We start from the raw sequence: 17765 nt of genomic DNA, 5'->3' as shown, positions 1-17765 counted from the left end.
GTACCACATAGTGACCGAAACCGTCCAATTGTCCCTGAAACCACATGCAAAAAAATCACAGAGTACAAGATTCATCAACAGTCAAGATATCAAACCAGACCCAAGGCCTGCAACCATACATAGGAGAACACCAGTGGAAGCACAAAAGAAATGGAAGACAAATGCTACATCCAAGACATGAGAGGCAATGACTCAAGAATTAAAGTGAGAAATAGATCAGAAATTTACAGAACAGGGGCTGGGAAGGTGGCTCACTGGTAGAGTGCTTGCCTTGCATGCATGAGGCCCTGGGTTCGATTCCTCAGCACCACATAAGCAAAAAGAAAAATGCCGGAAGTGGCACTGTGGCTCAAGTGGTAGAGCGCTAGCCTTGAGCTGAAGAGTTGAGGGACAGTGCACAGGCCCAGAGTTCAGGCCCCAAGACTGGACCACCCCCCAAAAAAATAGAAATTTAAAGAACAAAGGAATGAGTCATCAAAAGTGATCCAGGCCTTCAAAAAAGCAATGCACTCAAAAATAGATGCGGTGCACACTTTGCTAAAAGATGAGATTAATACTCTAAGAAACCACATAGAAATTGTAAGTGGCTCAATTTCCTCCATGCAAAATTTAATTTCCTCCATGCAAACCACAATGGAAGCTGCAGTAAATAGAGTGAATGAAATGGAAAACAGAATATCAGATACTGAAGACAAAATGCAGGCAATGGAAAAAAGTTACAGATATGGAAAAAACACTCAAAATATGCCAAAGGGAAGTCCAAGAACAAGCAGACAGTGCCAAGAAATTGAACCTTCATATATTTGGGGTGGATGAAGGGAAGGAATACCAGAACAAAGGAATGCATCACTTATTCAATAAAATCATCACCGAAATTTTCCCCAGACTTAAAAGAGAAAATCTTACCTACATAACAGAGGCTTACAGAACACTTAACAAGCAAGATCTCAGGAGGAATACAGCTAGACACATTATAGTAAAAATACTAGATTTTAGCACTAAAGAAACAATCTTGCACCCAGCAAAAGCAAAGAAGGAGCTATACTACAATGGGAAAAAAGAATCACTGCAGATCTCTCCACACAGACACTAAATGCAAGGAAACCTGGGAAAATACCATTTGAGCCCTGAGAACCAATTACTGCCAGCCCTGACTGGTAAATCCAGCAAAACTAGCATTCACCATATTCGATGGAGAAACTAAAATTTTTAATAGTGAAGAAAATCTCAATGAAGTCATAAACAGTACTGTAACATTACAAAGAATATCCAGCGGGGGATTACAATCTGAAAAAAACAGTATCAGGGAACAATTCCAGGCAGATATCTCTAGGAGACCAACTTAGTAAACTAAGGAGGAAAGAAAAGAAAAAAAGCATAGGAAAATAGGAAAATGACAGGAAGCACAGTATACCTCTCTATAATAATCATAAACGTTAATGGACTTAATTCACTAATCAAAAGAAAAAGAACTACAGGTTATATCAGAACACAAGATCCATTAGTTTGCTGTCTTCAAGAGACCGTTGGCAGCTGGGTGTTCCTGGCTCACACCTAGTTACTCAGGAGGCTGAGCTCTGAGGAACATGGTTAAAAGCCACATGGGGCAGTAAAGTGTGTGAGACTCTTATCTCCAATTAACCACCAGAAAATTGGAAGTGAAGCTGTGGCTTAAATGGTAGAGCAGTAGCCTTGAGCCAAACAGCTGGGGGACAGTGCCCAGGTCCAGAGATCAAGGTCCATGACCGACAAAAACAAAAAACCAAGAGACCTACATCACAGCCAAAGATAAAAGCGAACTCTAAGTGAAAGAATGGAGGAAGGTCTACAATGCAAATGCCCCCATTAAGAAGGCAGGAGTTGCCATCCTGATATCTGATAAAATACACTTTATATAAAAATCATTATGAAAAGACAAAGAAGTTCACTAAGGTATTAATACAGGGAACAATCCAAGAAGAGGACATCATCATTGTTAATCTATATGCCCCAAACAACAGTGCACCCAAATATGTTAAGCAAATACTCTCAGATTTACAGGAAAAGATGGATCCAAATACAATAATACTAGGAGACTTTAATACTCCACTATCACCAAAGGACAGGTCTACCACCCAAAGAATTGGTAAAGGCATTTCTGAATTATGTGATGCCATATCTCAAGTGCACTTAACTGACATATACTAAGTTTTCCACGCAACAATAACCCAGTAGACATTCTTCTCAGCAGCCCTTGGAACTTTTTCTAAAATAGATCATTTCCTAGTTTGTACAAGGAATTTAAGCAAATTCAAGAGGATCAACATAATTCCCTGTATTCTATCTGACCATGGTGGAATCAAACCAGCTCTCAATAACAAGGCATAAAGTAGAAAAAACTCAAGCACTTGGAAATTAAACAGCACATATCTGAGCAACACCTGGGTCACAGAAGAAATTAAAGAAGAAATAAAAAGTTCCTACAATTCAATGAAAATGAAGAAACATCACAAAGATAACTATGGGAGGATGGGAAGGGGAAACAAAGAAGGAGGCATCAATGCTAGATAAGAAATGTACTCATTTCCTTGCCCATGTAATTGTAACCCCTCACTACGGTATTTTCACAATAAATAAAAAAATGAAAAAGAAACCTATGGGATGGGACGTGGCAAAAGCAGACCTGGGGGGGGGGGTGAAATTTATCGTTTACAGTGCACACATCAAGAAAATAGAGACAGACCAAGTAAACAATCTCATGATGCAACTAAAACTGCTAGAGAAGTGAGAAAAATTTGAACCTAAAGTTGCCAGCCAGAGCAAGATATCCAATATAGCAGAAATTGAGACATAGAGAATATGAAACTATAAAATGAATAAAACAAAAGGCTTTTTAAAAAAAGAATCAATAAAAATTGATGGAGCACTGGCAAGATTAAGTAAAAAAAGAAAAGAGGAGACCCAAATCAACAAGATCAGGAATGCCACAGGAAAAATTACAACAAACATCCAAGACATCCAAATGATTATAAAGACCTATTGTAAGACTCCATAAACTTTGAAATGGATGAATTTCTGGAGAATTCAACTTGCCCGAACTGAACCAAGAAGAAATAAAGCAATTAAATATGCCAGTAAGCTACAATGAGATAGAGGAAGCAATCAAAAGCCTTCCAACAAGGAAAAGCCCAGGACCAGATGGATTTACTATGGAATTCTATAAGACCTTTAAAGAGCAATTAATACCTTTACCCTAAAGCTCATCAGAGAAATAGAAACAGAGGGAGCAATCCCAAACTCATTCAACGAAGTCAATATCACACTCATCCCCAAACCGGCAAAGACCCAACCAAAAAAGAGAAACTACGGACCAATCTCTTTGATGAACACAGATGCAAAGCGCCTCAATAAAATCCTAGCCAAGGGCTGGGAAGGTGGCTCAGTGGTAGAGCGCTTGCCTTGCATGCCTGAGGCCCTGGGTTCAATTTCTCTGAAATTGAACTGAAAATAGATCAAAGACCTTAACATCAAATCTGATACTCTGAAACTACAGCAGGAAAGAGTAGGAGAAACACTTGAACTTATAGGCACAGGCAGGATCTTGCTGAACAGAGTCCCAGGGTCTAAACAAACTGGAGAGACTCAATCAAAGGGACACCTGAAAATAAAAAGTTTGTGCACAGCTAAAGACATGGCAACCAAACTATAAAGAAAGACAACTAATTGAGAAAAATATTTACCAGCAATATATCAGAAAAGGTCCTAATAGCCATTAAATACAGGGAACTCAAGACACTAACATCTCCAAAATCTAACAAAGCAATCATGAAATGGGCAAGGGAGCTAAAGAGAGACTTCTCAGAAGAAGAGATCAAAATGGAAAAGAAGAAGAAGAAGAAATGTTCATCTTCCCTGGCTGTAAAGGAATTGCAAATAAAAACACCCTGTGATACCACCTTACCCCAGTCAGAATGGCTCACATGCTAAAGTCAGCCAACGACAAATACTGGAGGGGATGGGGAGAAAGAGGAACCCTACTGCATTGCTGGTGGGAATGGATACTGATACAAGCACTTTGGAAAGCAGTCTGGAGGTACCTCAGAAAACTAAATACAGACCTCCTCTATGTCCCAGGCATACCACTCTGAGGCATCTACCCTGAACAACAGGAACCAGGATACAAGGTTACATGCACCTCCATTTTTATTGAAGCACTGTTCACAATTGCCAAGATATGGAAACAACCCAGATGCCCAACTCCTCATGAGTGGATCCATAAATTGTGGTACCTATATACAATGGAATATCATGCAGCATTGCAGGAGAATGGATGGAATTACAGTGAACCATTTTAGCGATGTAAGCCAAAAAAAAAAAAAAAAAGAGAGACAAATGGCACATGGTCTCCCTGGTATGTGGATGCTAAAGCCAACATACAAGGAAATATGACCAAGTAAACAAGACTCGTGAAATAAAGGACAGCCACTCATTTTGTCGTATCATTGCTAAATGACTCCATGTTCTTGACCATATATATGGGATATATATGCACACAAAGGAGGGAAACTTGCAGTATTATACAGAATTAACAGGAAACACAACAACACACCACAAAGGCCTCATCAGCTGCACTGGACATTAATGAAAATGAGCAAAGCAACCCAAAGACAGCGATGGGAAGGGAAGAATGAGAGGGAAAGAGGGAACAGCTTACACTAAGCTAAAGGAAAGAAATGTAAACATCTCCTGATGTGGAAAAAAAATTGTATTGTCAAAGCTTAAAGAATTGACAAGCCTCATAGACCATGATAATGACATTTTGCCTTGTGAAGGTTAAAATGTGTTTGCGACTTTAACTGTCACTATTCCATAATACTGTGAAATTTATGTAATCACCTAATCTCAATAGTAAAAGAAAGAAACGTGAGAGAAGGGATGGGTTAGGAGCGATGGGTGACAATGTTGTCAGACACCTTGTACTCATATACTGTTTTGTAGAATGAGAACTTCTTTGTACAACTACTTAAAGATAATAAAGAAAGAAAAAGAAAAACCTTTCTAAGGCTGTAAGTTGCTAGAAACAGATTCTCAAAGGTCTTGCTGTTCTGAAGTATATACAACTAAGATACTCAGTGCATCCAATTTTAATCTTCAAATTATAAGTAACTTTAAGTGGCTGTGTGATTCCTCAAATATGGACATTTCAAGGCATGAGATAGTGCTGCACCCTTTGCAGTCTATTTACTCTACACTGTACATAATTGCACAATGTACAGCCTATCTACTCTACATTGTATGTAATCTACATTGTAGATGCTTGTGGAACTATTCCCAGTTCAAGTGTGAGCAAAAAATGGAGCCTCATCACCGAGGGCAGCCTAGGCTATAGTGAAAGCTAACCTTGAACTTAGACTCTTGATCTGGAGGCCCAGTGATACATGTAGGAGAATCAAATTGTAGCATTTTAGAGCAAATTTGCCCCTAAATACGTGTTTTGGTAAGTGGGTATACACTTGCACACACACGCACACACAAACACATGCATGCATACAGACACACACACCCATGCTCACACATACATAAAGTCTGCATTAAAATTAAAACAGATTTACATAGTGCCTAAATAAAGAATGCAATTGTGTAGACACATCTTGGATTTCTGACCTCAGACTGCAAGACAATACATTGGTATTATAAAAAGCAACTATGTGTGTGAACATGGGCTACTCTAGTCAAAGGGACAGGGTATAAGTATATAATCAGCTATTCTATCAAAGCTGATATGATTCAATACTTCCAGTGATAATCTGTCATTAGTGGAGACCAACCCCTAAATCACAAATGACATTGTTATACCAAATAGCTTCCATGTAAGCAGATCCTAAAGTCCTATAACCTCCATGAGTGTGATTCATATTCTGTGTGATTACCTCATGTGAGCAAGACCTCCGACTTGCTTCTGAGCAAACATGGTATTGGTGACTGAATGCACACATCTACATGTTTGTGACTCCATGAGTATTTCTGGTGATGATATTTCTCTGTCCTTCATGCTTGTTTATGGAGGAGCAGCCATTTAGTGGAAGTCAGAAGAAGAAAAGATTAAATGGATTTGAGAAGGCAGGAGAGCTGACATCAGGTCCCAAGCTAGAAGAAACACAGGCTCTCAATCTCTCACATACGGGTCTATACTCTAAGTAACAACTGAAGGTTGGATATAGATCATTTCTTGTTGAGACTAAGACAGAACTTCAACATGTTCCTAGAAGACCAGTGGAGCCATAAACCAGACCTAAGTTGAGCTATGTGAGACCCTTGAGCTTCAGAAACCAGACATAATTAGTGTGTTGTGTTGTTACCCAATTTGGGATGCATTTGTTGTGTACATAGGAAAGGATGCCAATGTACCCTGGGGCTTGTGGCTCATGCCTATAAACCTAGCTACTCAGGAGGTTGAGACCTGAGGACTTTGATTTGAAAACAGCCTAGGCAGGAAAGTCCATAAGTTTCTTATCTCCAATTAACCACCAGAAATATAGAAGTGGAGCTGTGTATCAAAGTGGTAGAATGCGAACCTTGAGCAAAAGAGCTCAGGGACTATATTCAGGAAGCTGCTGATGTGTAAACCATGAACTATGTCTGCTTAGACTCTCAAGAGCCCAATACAATTGGATCTACCATGTGGACACAAGAGGCCTAAAGGACAACTCCCTCCATCAATCATAGAGGATAAGAGGGATTGTTACCATTGATCTGTGCTTCATTATTTGGGGACATGGCTTTGCTATGGAGCCTAGACTCTCCCAGAGTTTGCTATGCCTGTGATGCCACCACATGCCTTCTGGTAGTAGAGAAGTGTGTTACCATTACTATTTCTGTTGATTATTCTTGATTGACAACTTAATTGCATTGAGAGGTGTGTGAGAGATTAGAAAAGCATATTGTTCTCTGTGAGGATGTTCCTAGAGAGGATTAAACAAAGGAGAAAGACCCATATGAATTTAGGATGCAATATCCCAAAGGGAGCAGACTAACAAAAAAGAGAAAAACAGAAAACCAGTGGGTGAATATTCTCTCTCCCTCACTCCCTCCATGCCCCCCCTCTTTTTTCTTTCTGCTTCTTGACTTCGGTGATGTATCTAGCTTTGCAATATCCTCTCCACCACAATTGATTGAACTTCTGAAAAGCTCTGAACCCCACAGACCCCCATCAATGCTTCCTCCCTTAAACGGTTCTTTGTGCATTAGTTATAGGAATGAAAAGTGTGACTAGCACAGCATTGGAACACAGGAAAGCGATGTTGCACAGAAGAGATCCTCCAGCTTCATCTCTTCCCTGCATCAGGACCACAATGTGGCTGGGGCTCTCACAGATGCCCATCTTGCACATTGGCCATGCAGCAACTACTGCGGCTGACCCAGCATGCAATGAGAGGTCCCCATCAGTTATCTATGAGCAGAGATATTGACACTGCAGAAGCAGTATGTATGTACTCTCTATGTACTCTCTAAACACCTGCAGGACACAGAGGCTCTCCTGAGAAAGGAATCTGCACCGACTCTCTTAGGTATAGACATTCACATCCCTCTACACTTCCCATGGATCCCTTGGCCCTTAGAATCTGGTTCTTGAGAATCAGGGATCTACCTCAGAAATTCTGATTAACGACTTGAACTACACAACGCTTGAAGCTCATCAGAACTCACCTTTGGCTGCCATTTCTCCTCACTTTGCTCCTTCTCTCTCTCTCTTTCTTATGAAGACCTCTTTTTGAAGTCCCTCCCAAGGATGACTGGTTTAACAGCTCAGCTGGAGGCATTGCAAGTTGGGCTCTTTTGGACCATCAAGAGGATGATTCACCCAGTGACAGCATGACACATAAGTACAATTTATTCTGCACAGGCCTCTATGCTGCAAAGAAGAGACCAAACCCAAAGCCATGTTGTCTGCCTTTGATAGTATCATTTTCCTCAGTGTTGTAGAATTGGTGGAGAGATCATCTGAGCTCATCTTCATCAGGGTCTCTTGTATATGCCATTTAGTTCTTCTTTCTGTTTATTTGGGCTGTGTTTTTTTTAATAGTTTTTGTTTACTTTTCTCTCTTTCCTGTTTTCAGTTCTACAAATCAAACCCAGAGGCTTGTAGGTATTAGGAAAATTCATTACAACAGAGACACAACAATTTTATCATATTTCCATTAAGTATTAGACTATGGCAGATAATACTTTCTCACAACAGGGGAAATGGAGAAGAATTTTAGGAAATAATGGCAAGCATCCATGAAAACTATCTTCTGCATGGTACCAGGTCACAGGGACCCCCTGGTCTTCCAGGCGCTTCTTGTATAGCAAGGCATCATCTCGGAGGACATCCTACTCACAGGTCACTATGAGAGTCCCTGGAAGCTGAGTGATAATCTGGTCATCAGCTATGAGGGGGGCATTTTCTACCTCAAATACATGACTGGTTTACAGATAGGCAGCCTCATTAAAAGGTGTGGGAAATTCTGCTTGGTACTTGTATCTGAACCTTTCAGGGAGATTGTCAGCGCTCAACCATTTCTTATACTTCTCCCAGATATGGGTAGGAACACACGCACCTTTTAACAAGTCATCTTTCCAGGAGGGGTCAATTGTCAAATATCAGCAGAAACATAATGAGGTCTCTGGTGGGAAATGGGACATTTTTGTTCTGTTGATATGATGGTAATTGAAAATTGATGCTCTCCAGAACAGGGTAAAACAAGATCTGTCCCCAGAGCTTTGGAATATCTGTTCTGCCCACCAAGGCCTGGCTGACGAATGCCACAATGGTAGCTCCAATGCTGTCTCCAGAGACCACAACCCAGGAGGGGTTCACCCCATAGATATCTAGTGTCTTCAGGAAGTGATGGTGGCATTCAGACATTCCCTGAAACAGAGCGGGTGATGGTAGTCAGGAAGCTTGCGGTACCTGTGGAGGAAAAAGGAAACCCACGACCCTAGTGAGTAGAGGGTTAGAAGACCATTTGAACAACGTCCTCTACCACACTGAGGAGACCACTTCTGATAAAATCCTCAGACTTGTGTGTAGCCAAAAAACATGTGGATTCCCATCTATTCTGTGTGTGCATATGAAGAAGCTGCTTAGAGTCAGCGTGGCTGAAGTTCCCAATCCAAACCCCTATCTGCTTCCACAGGCAAACAAACACAGGTTTCAGAAACTTCCAATCTGTTTGCTTTGGTAACAGAAAATACACAATGATGGGGACAGGGAGGAACTTCAGCTACTGGTGATCTCACAGCCTTTCAGCAGCCATGGGGAAGTATACTTGGTGTCATAGTGAAATTGTTGTTTTTTTTCACAGAAAAATAAATGGGAAAGAAGAAGGGTAATATAAGAAGGAAGAACTTATTTCTGAATTGAAACTTCTCTCAGCCCTCTTCTCTTCGACTGTTCCTATGGCACCCTCTGGTAAGTCTGAAGCTCCTTTTCTCCCTGTATAATTCCAAAGCTGCCCATCAATCTGCTCTGATCCATGGGCCAGATCTCTGCAAGTATCTGCTATAACAACACACGGTGAAATTCCTCGCAGCCATCAGTGCAGGTGCTCGAGGATACCTTGCTGTGGTCTCTGTTAGGCAATTTCATTTTCTCCAAGGCTTTTTGGATCATGGACTATTTTGTTAAAAGTTCAGATACTATAGTAGCCAGTTGAGATCAGGTCTTGACACTGTAAAGATTTTGCTCTCCTTAGTGATTTCAAAATAGTCTAGAGATGCTTAGTAACTTACTGGAGTCCTAAAGCGCCTTGGCGCCTCATGCAGAGGAAATCCAAATAGAATGAGTCCATCAACGAGGCATAACGTTATAGTCTTCTTAAAAACTTCACTCACTCCCTTCTCTAAACTGTATCACACTGACTCGTCATGACCTTTTAGACTTAGATACAGATTCATATTGACCAATGCCTGTTCTTTTTTTATTCCAATGATTTGTTGATTTCTCCAAGAACAGTGATTTATTCTTAGTTACTCTCCACATTCATCTCTGCATGTCTGGAAGTGGTTAGGTAGGGAAATATGTACATACGCAGGTTGGCAAGTACATAGGAAGGTACATAGGTAGGTAAATAAGTAGGTGTTTAAATGAAAAATTGTCAACCTGTAGAACCATCAAGTATGATATACAGTGAACAGGACATTGACCTTGGCCTGCAGACAGTGCTGCTTCCCTACCATCTTCATCCATATCTCCCCTGAAAGACATGCTACCCTCAGATCACCTTCTTTTCTCCTTTTCTTTTTACATTTTTGCTTTGTGTCTAGGTGAATTTTTAAATATTGATTTGGTGTTCTTTTTTTTTTTAATTCTCAAGGATATTAGCAGACTTCTTGTATACTTGTGAAAATTTTCCCTTAATTTTACTAAGATTACTTAACATCTTAACTGCTCTTAGGGTTCATTCGCAAAAGATCTCTCGTGTGTTCCCTAATAGCTCAGTCATTCTACAATTGGGATAGGAGGTATGTTGGAAAGGCTCATTTATCCATGTCTTGTTTCCTAAATCCTAGAGCCAATCCTTGAGACATGACCTGATTGAATCAGACAGAGAAACCAGGATCTGTTGTTTTGTAGTCACTTGTAAGAGCAGCCCATTAATTTGCTCCTGACTTTATACCTTTAAAACAATCAGAAAGTACATTTGGCAAACAGTTTTGATTGGTTAACTAAATAAAATTCCACTTCTTGTCACATCATATGCACAGTGCACTGCCAGGGTATTCTTAAGAGAAATCTGGGAAGAACCCCCCTAAAATTAACTCCTATGTTTATGTGCTACATACCATTAATATTATTGTACCAGAATCCATTGTTAGGACAGACACACAGTTATATAACTATTATACTACCACCACCAGCCACTCAAATCTGTCCCATGACAAAGCATCTGTCCTGTGGGAGAAATTCCCCACCCTTTGCCTCGGTCTAAACAGCCTAATATCCCACCCAACCTTTCTCTGGCCTTGCAAGAGAGAGTCTCGCAAGAGAGAGTCTTGCTCAGGTTCACTGGCTTCCTGGGGAGTGTAGCCTACTCACTAAAGCCCACTTTCCCTCAAATGAACTTCTGCTTCTCTCAGTACTCATGTGTGTAATGTTTTGTTTTGGTACCTCAATTCAGGGATGTCCTTAAGCTTCTTTTTCTCAAGGTTACCAATGTAGCACTAAAGCCACAGGTACACATCTGGCATTTCTGCCAGGTAATTGAAGTCTCAAAGACATTTCTACCTGTGCTAGCTTTGAACTGTAACCTTCAGATCTCAGTCACCTGCATAGCTGGCATGACAGGTCATGTATGTCTTATTCAATACTTTGCTGGAAATTAGGTGAACCTAGAATGGCACCCAACTGAGATGCCAGTGTGTTACCAAGAAGGTGAGGCTCTTATTTCAACAATGGATGGAACACTCCTTGACTCACAATCTCTCAGCATTATAGGCAGTGTTTATAAGACCTAGTTACAAGAAGTAGATTACTGATGGTGCTGTTCAAGTATACCTTGTCTCTGGACACTGACTCTCACTATCTTCTTTTGAAACTACTTGATGAGAATTTTGCTTTGGTTTTTTATTTTGGGGTGGAGGGGTCCGGTTGCAGGGTCTGAACTTGGCCCGGGTGCTGTCACTCAGCTCTTCAGCTCAAGGCTAGCGCTCTACCCCTTGAGCCACAGTGCCACTTCCAGCATTTTTCTTTTTGCTTATGTGTGGCCGAGGACTCAAATCCAGGGCCTCATGCATACAAGGCAAGCACTCTACCACTGAGCCACCTTCCCAGCCCCTTGCTTTGGTTTTTGACCTTATGATCAATCCAAATCAGTGGAGCAAACTGGCTATGAGTTGATATTTTGGGGACCATGAACTAAAATAAATCTTTACAAAGTGGTCAGTGTGAGGACACTTCTCTGAACTAATGTGCTGAGAAGTAGGACGGTTGCCATGACCACACTTAAGCCCTAGGAACTGGTCTGTGAAAGGAATATTGAAAACTTCACTATGTAAGGTGCAAGGCCCCCATGTATGGAACTGGAGGGAAGTCGGTGATTCTGGGAGAAGTTCTGAAGCCTGGAATGCTGACAGCAATGTTGACATAACAGATTGTGCTCATGAGGTCTGGGGTGGAGACACCATTCTGTTGGGAATCGGATTAAATGCCATTCATGTAACATTATAGCAAAAACGCTCCATTTTGTCCATGCCTTCAGAATTTGTGGGAGATAGAGATAATTATAAACAAAAAGACTAAGCAGGAACATTGGAAAAATAGATACTCTTTTCCAGAAAACTATTATTAAAACTGTTATACATATTGTGTATGGCTGTCAAAGAGTATGGTTGAGTAAAGAGAAGAGTTAAGTAAAAGGAAACAACATTTTGCTTAAGGAATAGGAAACATCCCTTGAGAGTATCTCAGGAATTGTCCAGAGCTGGGCGCCAGTGACTCTTGCCTGAAATCCTAGCTACTCAGGAGGCTACGATCTGACAATTGCAGCTCAAAGTCAGCCTGGGCAGGAAAGTCTGTGAGACCCTTATCCCAAATAAACCACCAGAAAACAGTAAGTAGCCCTGTGGCTCAAGAATTAGAGTGCTCACCTTGAGCAAAAGAGCACAGGGACATTGCCCAAGCCAAGAGTTCAAGCCCTGCAACTGACAAAAAGAAAAAAACAAACAAACATGGTCCAGACCCCATCCGTTTAGGTGATCAAGTGTGAAAGTTTATACTCACACTTGAGCACCTTCCTTCCATAGGACCTATAGGAAGTAGGTAAGTGTGTTTGTATTGTGTCTTATTTCTGATACATTCCTGGCTCTTTCTACTTCCTGACTACAATTGTGAGAGCAGCTAGGCTCTGTCATGTCCTCTTGCCACAATCATGACATACCTTAACAGAAGGACCTAGAAATGAAACAAGCTTGCTAGCCTGCATGGACTAAACTCCTCAAATAGTGAGCAAAATTAAAATCCTATTTCTCCATAAGATACATTCCTTCTGTGTTTGTTAAAGTGATGGAGACTGTGTAAAATGGAAAGATGAAATCTTGTGTTTACTCCACCACAGCTGATCCTTGCATGCCCAGTGTTGGTGAGGATTTTCCACCCTTCTGATATCCTATGGCAGTTTACCGCTGGCTGGGAGTGAATGTATGAAAGGGAACCTGTGGTCAGGACTCCTGGATCTTGCACATCCTCCTCCTGGACTGCTCTGGCTGCTACCCTACCCCTCTTACTCCACTTACCCCACTGAGAGCACCACTGAGTCTGTCTTCAGGACCATGAACTGCACGTGTTGTGGTACACATCTGCAAGACAGGAACAAGAGAGTTCAGGCCATGATGGGGACAAATACTTGCCACCACAGGCCCACTGAGAGCAGCTGCTGTTGTAGGGCTCTGGAAAACAGACTGCATGTGTTCTATTATTGTCTCCTCTGAAATAACATTGTGAATCTCTGTGTAGGCAACGTCACATATCTATCTACAATTTACCACATATCATATCTCACATGGGCCATGAGGCTTAACTTCTGCAATGCTTATTTTCCAATAGGGTGAATTGAGACCCTAGAAGGCACAGGCATCTGAAATTGACTTTGGACTAGAAGTTTGGACTAAGGAGTTTGCATTAGAAGGAGGAAGATTAACTATTTTTTCTATTGATTTTGGTGAGGATTTAGTGTCTCTGGGTGGCCCACTGTGATTAATGCAGGGGTTTGTCACAGGTTCTACAGGCAGAGAAGATATGATAAAGGCAGTAATGGAAAGGAAGGGAGGAGTCATAGCCATGTATCTAGAAGCCCCTTTGGGGATATCCTGACCTGCACCTGCACTGAGGGACCATATTGTGAAGAACATTGCCAGGAAAGTACAATTCCACTGATGATGTGTTCCTCACCTCTACTTGGTTGAACTCCACTAAGCTCCATTGACTGCTAGAATTGGCCCCACCCAGGGGTCACTGGATAGCTAGCTGAGGCTGATGGGTAATGAGGCCCTTCCTCCAGGACCACACACCACAGGAAAGCTCTTTACCCAGGCTGCCTATCACTGCAGCCCCTCCGTGGTAGAAGATGACGCCTCGACGAGGGCAGGAGGACACTGCCTTCGGCTGGAACAGCCTCACGCGGATTGTCCCAAATCGCAGGTTGGTCACCACCACTCTAGGGTCCTTCCTTATTGGCAGTAGGTGTAGTGCAAATTGATAAAATCTGGGCATCGAGCAAATTCTTAGCTTCTCAAGTATACACCCCTGGAAGAGAGTTGGAGACAAATTTCAGTTATCCCTTCAAGACTCAGTTTCTTTAAATGAGCTATATGAGCCATTTTGGAACCAGTGTCAATCTGTGTGCACACAACTCCTATGTGGGAATGAGTTCATCAGTTTCTCCTAAGGTTTATGGATATTGATGCTTGTCAAGTAATTGTAAGAACTGAGAAGCAGGAAATCCAGGAAAGCTAATCATTCTCATCAGATGGAATTCTTGTTGCTACTTGCCTTGGATCAAAGCTGATTTTTACATTATTTCTACCAACCTGCACGTCATTACTGAGGTCAGATAGAGACTTCCTTTATTGCTTCACTCAAACCCTGTATACACATAGGGGAAAAGTCACACCACTGAAGTCCTAAGACACAACTCTTAGGGTCCTCTTTTTCCACACATATCACTGCAAAGACCAAGGTTGACTATGGACTTGCTGCAAGGTGAGCCCTGCCTCCCCAGACTTGGAAACTCTAATCCTCAGGTAAAGGCTGTTGTACTGCTGCCTCAACCTGCTGTCTCAACCTTGAATGAGGTGATTCCACTTCACCTTTCCTGGCGGTGCTCTCTTCAGAACACCAGGGTTTTTAGAGTGCATGAAATCTGCACAGAATGAACTTTGCAAAGATGATTTGCCTTTTTCATGATTTCTCAGCATCTGCCCTTTCTTGTCAGGGACAATGGCATGTTCTAAGTGGGATGAAGGCACTCTGGGGTTACCCTGATGCTATGGCAATGCTAAGTTACAGGCAATGGACTCTGGTAGCTATAAATTTCTCATAGTGATGGTGCATCTGCTTTCTGATCAGCTATACTACAGAGGCTGGGGCTGAGTTGGTGAGTTTGGCTGGTTATGCATGACACAGATTCATGATCACAATGATAATTGTAACATGAGTCTGGTTTCCATTTTAGGTGGCTTTTGACTTGCTATATGGCCTCTTATCTCACTGGAAGACCCCAAAGACCTAGAAGGTTCTGAAGGCCTTCTGATCTCCCTAATAACACTTAACATCCTGGGGCAGAAAGGCAGACTAAGACAACACAGACTCTACCCTGTCCATAGGTGTGTATCAACTTATATATTTATATCAACATATATGTATGTATCGATATTTATCTCAGTAGATATGTATAGATAGATAAACAATTTGATATTCCACAAGAACCATTTGGACATACTCTCACATAATATTCTGCCACCAAAGTATACACTGCTTCCTTTGTCTTCTCTACATCCTTATTATTGTTTTTTAGGATGGCATTGATCTCTCATGCCTAACTACTTCCTATGCTTTAGACAAATAGCTATCAGCCACATAAAATGAGTAACATTAGAAGCCTTATGCTTCTAATCTTAACTACTTAAGAGAATGAGATTCAGAAAATCATGACTGGAAGCCTGCATAGGCAGGAAAATCTGGGAGACTTCCTTTTCCTCCAACGAAACAACAAAATGGTGAAGTAAAGGTGTGGCTCATGCGATAGATCACCAAACATGAGCAAGGAAGCTGAGTGAGGGCACGAGGCCTTGAGTTCTAACCCAAGTACTGTCACATTAAATAAATTCAAGTATTAACATCATGCATTTCTCTTGTTGCTCTATGTCTTAGCTAAGTTTCAAAGTTCAAGGACACATGCTATTAGATTACAAATAACATTTTTTATCTGCCCCAGTTTTATGAAGGAATTTCACTAGCAGCAAACCTTTGTCCAGGAGATTTTAACCTCATTTCTCTGGTGAATAACTGCTGGTTCCAATCTTCCAAAACAGATCAACAGCCACCAACTCTTACAGCCTCACTGGCCTAAGTGATATATGAGTAACAGGATGTGTTTTACACAGTTTGCTATGGACTGTTTAACCCATGCTGTCCTGCATAGGTAGGACCACTAGTCACTATACCAACTCATTGTCTAACTCCAAAAACCACAGATTCTTTCTTTTTAGAACCTACTTTATGAATTTCTTCTGTTAACTTCCTGTTGGGTGAGTGGACACAAGGACAGTCAAGGCTCATTTTTATGGCCATCACACTGCTTTGTTTTTCCACAATGAGCCTAGAGCAAAAGGTGTGGCATCTTTTGATTGATCAATATGTATTAGCCTGAAATTATAGTCTATGGGACTTTTTGCAAAATGCTGGCCTAAGGCTTCACTTCACAGTACTTTGGCATAATACAATAATTAAAAAAACAACATTACCCATGTGATATTAGGTGGCCAAAGGGGTGCATAATCTGAAATTCATAGTGTGGACGATTGCAGGTGGAACATCAATAAACGTCCAATATTTTATGTGAATCCACAAGGTTTTTCCACATTGAAAAATGAGAAAACAGATTGCATCAGATTCTTCCCTGTACACGTTGTGGCCCAACATCTGTGAAGCCCAGGCACCTGGTTCCAGGTCAAGGCTGTGTATTATCACACCACCCTAACATTCTGCAATGTGGTCAGGAGAGGGGCAGATAGTGGTAAAAAGGCTTCTGTGAGATGGTGAGAAGCCATGGCCAGGCTACTCAGAGATGGGGAAACATTGAGGGAGTCCTGTAAGGAGCCCTGTATCTCTCCTCTCATTTGGAAAATCAGAGATTAGCACGGTTGTGTCTGTGCCATGGTAAAAGAGGAAGAACAATCACCCTTACCCCAGTCTTGCTCTTCCTCCTCAATTCCCGGGTATGCTAAACTAAAAACTAACCTCACAATTAGTCTTTATATTTGTGATTTCTTTTTTTATACTCATGTTTAGGCATGTATGGCCTTGCTGATCCAAAAGGGACAGCAATTCTTAGACTTGAGAGACAGCAAACAACTTACTTATGAGTACACTTTTCATACATAATCCAAGAGTGTAGACCCCACACTCTCAACTACCAACATTCCGGGCTCCTCAATGATAAGGCACTATCCACTGCTATGACCAGTCATTGAACAGGGACTAGATAGCCCAGCGCAACGTGATTGCTCTGGTTTGGACTGAAGTCACTCAGGTGACTCAGGCTTGCTTTTGTCTTCCTATGTATAGAATCACCATAGAAACTTCTTTGCATGTTGCCTCCTACCTTTCTGCCTCTTGAGCAGACATTGCTTCACTGCTTGTGCCTGTCCCAGGTATGAATGCTTCCCTCATGGGGACTGTGGAAATTATCTACTGATCCAGTGGCCTTACTGAATCTCAAACTGTCTACTAATAAAGTCAGTAGCTGGTAGTATGGCTCAAGTGGAGAATGCATGCATGCATGCATGAGGCTCTTGGTTCAATCCCCAGCAACAGACACCACATTTCCATCTTTGTGGTAATAGTTGGGTCTTATATGGAGAAAGGAGGTGAATGCCTGCCTATTATAAATTGTTGTGCTATCCCTGGCCCTTTTCTCCCCCTTCCCCTGTGATCACCTTCCCTCTATCATATCCTTCTGCTGTTATGATGATCTGCTTTACCAGAACTACTTTAGAGATACTCTTGTAAATGAACCCAAGCACCT

General features: G+C 41.5%; 1 pseudogene; it reads right to left on the bottom strand.

Annotated features, from left to right (window-relative positions):
- Positions 1–8184: 8184 nt before the first annotated feature.
- LOC122121430 lies at positions 8185–17410 on the bottom strand (annotated as a pseudogene).
- Between the last annotated feature and the right edge of the window lie 355 nt (positions 17411–17765).

The sequence above is a fragment of the Dipodomys spectabilis genome, unplaced genomic scaffold, assembly GCF_019054845.1.
Source record: "Dipodomys spectabilis isolate Male_0828 unplaced genomic scaffold, ASM1905484v1 ptg000188l, whole genome shotgun sequence".
Lineage (NCBI taxonomy): Eukaryota > Metazoa > Chordata > Mammalia > Rodentia > Heteromyidae > Dipodomys > Dipodomys spectabilis.
This window is presented reverse-complemented; position numbering and strand designations above follow the sequence as displayed.